This window comes from Canis lupus, chromosome 19, assembly GCF_011100685.1.
Source record: "Canis lupus familiaris isolate Mischka breed German Shepherd chromosome 19, alternate assembly UU_Cfam_GSD_1.0, whole genome shotgun sequence".
In the NCBI taxonomy this organism is placed as follows: domain Eukaryota; kingdom Metazoa; phylum Chordata; class Mammalia; order Carnivora; family Canidae; genus Canis; species Canis lupus.
Window position 1 is genome coordinate 24031217 of NC_049240.1, and position 6000 is coordinate 24037216.

Consider the following 6000-nt stretch of genomic DNA (forward strand, 5'->3'; position numbering starts at 1 on the left):
GCAGGAGATGGTCCAGAGACCAAGTAGCTTTTGGTCCAGAAAACTATCATTCACAAACTTAAAGATTAGAGGAATTGGAAATATATTTGAGATAAGACTTGGATTTGGCTTCTGTTCTCTACAGTAGAAAATCAAAGAAACATAAATCTGGGGGGAGGGGGGAGTTTTAACCCATCTGCTTTGTCTAGAAAATCTTTCATATGCTTTTTTTTAAAAAACCTGGATATTTCAGAATCTCATTAAATAGGAAATGCCTTATGGTATTTTATCACAGTAATTATATAGAATCACACAATTTTAGAGTTTAAAAGTTATTTAAAGGTTATATAGTTCAACCCAACCTGTGAAAAAACAGACACCTTTGTAAGGATGTATATTTTATACTTTTATATTGTAAAATACAGCACAGATATAGAAAACTACATGAAACAAATGTATAGCTTCATAAATTTTTTAAAGAACAACTATGAAATTACTACCCAGGGTAAAAAATAGAACTTTGTGTGTCATCTCAGAAGCCCACAACTGCTCCATCCTAACCACTAATCTCTACCTCCCCCAAAATGGCCACTGTCTTGACTTTTTTCAAATAACCAATTCTATTGTGGTATAATTATGTAGAGCAAAATACCCAAATCTTAATAGTTTTATGCTTTTTTGACAAATATGTACACCCTTAGCTAACATCCGAATACAGATAGATGTGACATTACCATAACCCCAGAAAGAGTGCTCCTTTGTAGTCCACACACCTCTGACCCCTACCAAGGTAAACACTGATCTGTCCATTGTCATGATTAGTTTTTCTGTTTGTGAACTTCAGACAAATGGAATTAGAGTACGTACTTATTTGTGTCATAATTTGATGCTCATCCATTCATCATGTGTATCATAAATTGTTCCTTTTTACTGCTGAGTGGTAGTCTATGTGAATGTGCAAGTTTATTCATTTCCTTACTGAAGGACATCTTGCTTCTGGTTTTTGACCATTGTGAATAGAGTGCTATTAATTTGCATGCAAGTTTTGTTTGTTTTCAAATCAGTTGGGTAAAAACCGAGGAATGTGATTGCTGGGTCATAAGGTAAAATTATGTTTAGTTTTGTAAGAAACTTCGGAACTGTCTTCCCAAGTGGCTGTACCATTTTACATTCCCACCAACAATGAATGACAGTTGCTCCACATCTTCTCCAATGTTTAGTGTTGTTCATGTTCTGGATTTTAGCCATTCTAATAGGTATATAGTAGTATCTCACTTTTATTTGCAGTTCCCTAATGACACGATGCCAAGCACTTTTCATATACTCATTTAACATCTTTATATCATTTTTGATGAGGTATCTATTCAGATCTTTGCCCATATGTTAATTAGATTGTTGTCTTCTGATTGAGTTTTAAGAGTTCTTTGTATGCTTAGGATACCAGTCCTTTTTCAGAAAGATATGCATTTTGCAAATACTTTCTTGCTGTCTGCGTCATATCTTTCCATTTACTCACTAGTGCCTTTTGAAGAGCAGAAGTTTCCACTTTAATGAAGTACAACATCAATTTCTTATTTGTGTATGGATTGTGCTTTTGAGTTATATCTAAAGACTCATCACCAAACCCAGAGTCATCTAGATTTTCTCTTATGTTTTGTTATAGAAGTTTTATAGTTTTTTGTGTTTTACATTTAGGTCTGTGGTCCATTTTGAGATACTTTTTATGACAGTGGTAAGGTCTGTGTACATGTTTGTGTGTGTGTGTGTGTGTGTGTGTGTGTGTGTGTGTATACTTCCAATTATTCCAGTATCATTTGTTGAAAGACTGTCTCCATTAAATTACTCTTGCTTCATTTGTCAAAGATCAGTTGACTGTATTTGTGTGGCATCATTTCTGGGTTCTCTATCCTGTCGATGTACTTGTTTATTCTTTCACCACTACCACTCTGTTTCAATCACTAGCTTTATAGTAAGCTTTGAAGTTGAGCAGTATGGGTTCTCTATTACTTTGTTCTTCACTTTTGTGTTAGCTATTCTGGGTCTTTTGTCTTTTCATATAAATTTTAGAATCTGTTAATAGCTATGAAATACGCTGTTGGAATTTGGATTAGGATTACATAGAAACTATAGATCAGGGACGCCTGGGTGGTTTAGCGGTTGAGCATCTGCTTTCGGCTCGGGGTGTGATCCTGGAGTTCCGGGACTGAGTCCTGCATCAGACTCTGTGCTTAGAGACTGCTTCTCCCACTGCCTCTGTCTGTCTGTCTGTTTCTCTCTCTCTCTCTTTTAATAATAAATTTATTTTTTACTGGTGTTCAATTTGCCAACATACAGAATAACACCCAGTGCTCATCCCATCAAGTGCCCCCCTCAAGTGCAAGTCACCCATTCACCCCCACCCCCCGCCCTCCTCCCCTTCCACCACCCCTAGTTCGTTTCCCAGAGTTAGGAGTCTTTATGTTTTGTCTCCCTTTCTGATATTTCCTACCCATTTCTTCTCCCTCTCTCTCTCTCACAATTAAATAAATAAAATCTTTAAAAAAAGAGGGCACCTGGGTGGCTCAGCGGTTTAGTGCTGCCTTCAGCCCAGGGCCTGATCCTGGAGGCCAAGGATCGAGTCCCACGTCGGGCTCCCTGCATGGAGCCTGCTTCTCCCTCTGCCTGTGTCTCTGCCCCCGCCCCTCTCTCTCTGTGTCTCTCATGAATAAATAAATAAAATCTTAAAAAAAAATCTTTAAAAAAGAAACTATAGATTGAGTTGGGAAAGAGTTGACTTCTTAATAATGTTAAGTGTTCTAGTCCATAAATATGGACACCTCCATTTATTTAGGCATTTTATTTTTTTCAAAAGAATTTTGTAATTTTCTTCATATACATCTTGTACATATTTGATTAGATTTATATGTATTTCATTTTGTGTGTATGCTATTGTAAATGGTACTGTGTTTTTAATATCAATTTTGAATTGTTCACTGGTAGTATACAGGAAATCAGTCAACATTTATATACTATTAACCTTGTATGCTGTGATGTTGCTACTATTAACAAAAGTTCTTTTGTCAATTTGGGGGGACTTTCTACATAAACAATGCATTCTTTGAACAAATACAGTTTTATCTCTTCTTTCCCAGTCTGTATAAGCTTTATTTCTTTTTCCTTATCTTATTGCACTGGATAGGACTTTCAGTAAGATGTTGAGTAAGAGTGGTAAGAGGGAGTATCCTTGCCTTATTTCCAATCTTAGGGATAAAGTCTCCAATATCTCACCATTAAGTATAATGTTAGCTGTAGGGGCTTTTGTAGAAGTTCTTTATTAAGTTGAGGAAGTTCTCCTCTATTGCTAGTTTTCCACAAGTTTTCCATCATAGAATGGATGGTGGATTTTGTCATGTTTTTCTATATCACTGATATGATCATATGAGTTTTCTTTTTTAAAAATGTTTATGTAGTAGATTACATTAATTGATTTTTAAATTATTGAACCAGCCAATCAAACCAGCATACCTGGAATAAATTCCACTTGTTATAGTGTATAGTTCTTTTTACACATTGTTAGTTTCAAGTTGCTGATGTTTAGTTGCATCTCTGTTCATGAGAGATAGTGGTCTATGGTTTATTTTTTGTACTGGTTTTTATCAGGGTCAGGATGATGCTGGTATCATAGAATGAGCTAAGAAGTGTTCTCTCTGCTTCTGTTTTCTGGAGGGGATTGTAGAGAATAGGTATAATTTCTTCCTTAAATGTTTGGTCAGATTCATCAATGAAAACATCTGGATCTGGTACTCTCTTTTTTGGAAAATTAACAGTTATTGATTCAATTTTTAAAATAGATATAGACGTATTTCTCCTTGTATGAGTTTTGACAATTTCCTTCAAGGAATTTTACTGTTTCGTCTAAGTTAATAAATTTGTGGGCATGGAATTTTTTGTAGCATTCCTTTATTACCTTTTTCATGTCCATAGGATCAATAGTGATAACCTTTCTTTTTATTTTTTTAAAACATTTGAGAGACACCTGGGTGGCTCAGTGATTGAGGGGCTGCCTTTGGCTCAAAGTCTGATCCTGGAGTCACAGATTCGAGTCCTGTATCAGGCTCCCCAGTGAGCCTGCTTCTCCCTCTGCTGGTGTCTCTGCCTCTGTCTCTGTGTGTCTCGTGAATAAATAAATTAAATCTTAAGAAAAAAAAACAAAAACATTTGAGACAGAGGCGCCTTGCTGGCCCAGTTGGAAGAGTATTCAACTCATGATCTTGGAGTCATGAGTTCAGACCTCCATATTGGATGTAGAGATTACTAAAAATCTGAGTCATAATTCAGATAAAATACCTACTTGAAGGTATTTGGAGTATCATATGCTTCACCTGCTTGAAGTATATAATCCAATGACTTTTACTATATTCACAGTGTTGGGCATCCATCACCACAATCAATTTTAGAATATTTTCATTGCCCCCCCAAATAAGCCCTGTTCCCTGTAACCATTACTCTCATTTAGGAGTTTAATCCATTTGGAATTAATTTTTGCCTCTAATGTGAAGTAGAGGGACTAACTTCATTCTTTTGCCTATGGCTTGCCAGTCTTCCTACTACCATGTGTAGAAAAGACTTCTTTCACCATGGAATTGTCTTGGCAATTTGTCGAAGCTAGTTATATATGTGAAGAATTACTTCTAAACTCTCAACTTTTTAGAATATTTTATTTTCAAGTAATCTGTACACACAGTGTGGGGCTCAAACTTAAACCCCCAGATCAACAGCTGTATGCTTTACGAACTGAGCCAGCCAGGTGCCCCTGAACTAAATTCTATTGTTCTGGTTGTCCTGGGTCCTTTGAATTTCCAGGTCATTGTTAAAATCAGCCTGTCAGTTTCTGCAGTGTCTGTCTGGGATTCTGATAGGTATTATGTTGAATCTATATATTTGGCAATTTTGCCACCTTAGTATTAAATTTTCCGATATGTGAACATGGACTATCTTTCCATTTATTTATTTCTAATTTAATTTCTTTCAACAATGTTCTATAGTATTCAAAGTTTTTCATTTGTTAAACTCAGATACAACTGATTTTTTAAATATGGTTTTTATTTATTTTGAAACAGCTTGACTGAAATATAATTCACATACCATATAGTTGACTCATTTAGAGTATACATTTCAGTAGTTTTTTATGTTACATTATTAATTTCTTAATTACAGTAAACAATATATAAATATAAAAGTTGCCACTTTAACCATTTTAAGTACACAATTAAGTGACACTAATTACACTAACATTATGTAAACACCACCATCCGTTTCCAAAATGTTTTCATTACCCCTTTGTAACCATTCCCCCTGCCCCAACAGGGGTCTCTAAACAGTCTCTATGGATTTGCCTACTTTATGTACCTCATGTAAATGGATTCATACAATATTTGTCCTTTGTGTCTGGATTATTTCACTTAGCATAAGCTTTTCAGGGTTCAATCAGGTTGTAGCATGCATCAAAACTTCATTCCTTTTTATAGCTGAGTAATATTCTGTTATATGTATATATCATATTTTATCTATTTTACCTGTTGATGGATACTTGGATTGTTTCCACCTTTTGGATTGTAAATAGTGTTTTAATAAACATTGGCATACAGGTTCAAGTGCCTGACTATGAAGTCAGGCACTTGAATATATATAACTAAAATGATTATATATATCTAAATGATATATATATCTAAAAGATATATCTTAAAATATATCAATATATAACTAAAATGATTTAGTTATATATTTAGGAGTGGGATTTCTGAATCATATAGTAATTCTGTGTTTAGCTTTCTGAGAACTACCAAACTATTTTCCATAGCAACTATACCATTTTACATTGCTAGGTATTTTATTCTTTTGATGCTATTGTAAATGGAATTGTTTTTTGAGATTTTAAAGATTTATTTATTTATTTGAAGAGAGAGCACACATGCCCACATGAGTGGGAGAAGGGACAGAAGGAGAGGGAGAGACTCTCAAAGAGACTCCCCACTGAGCATG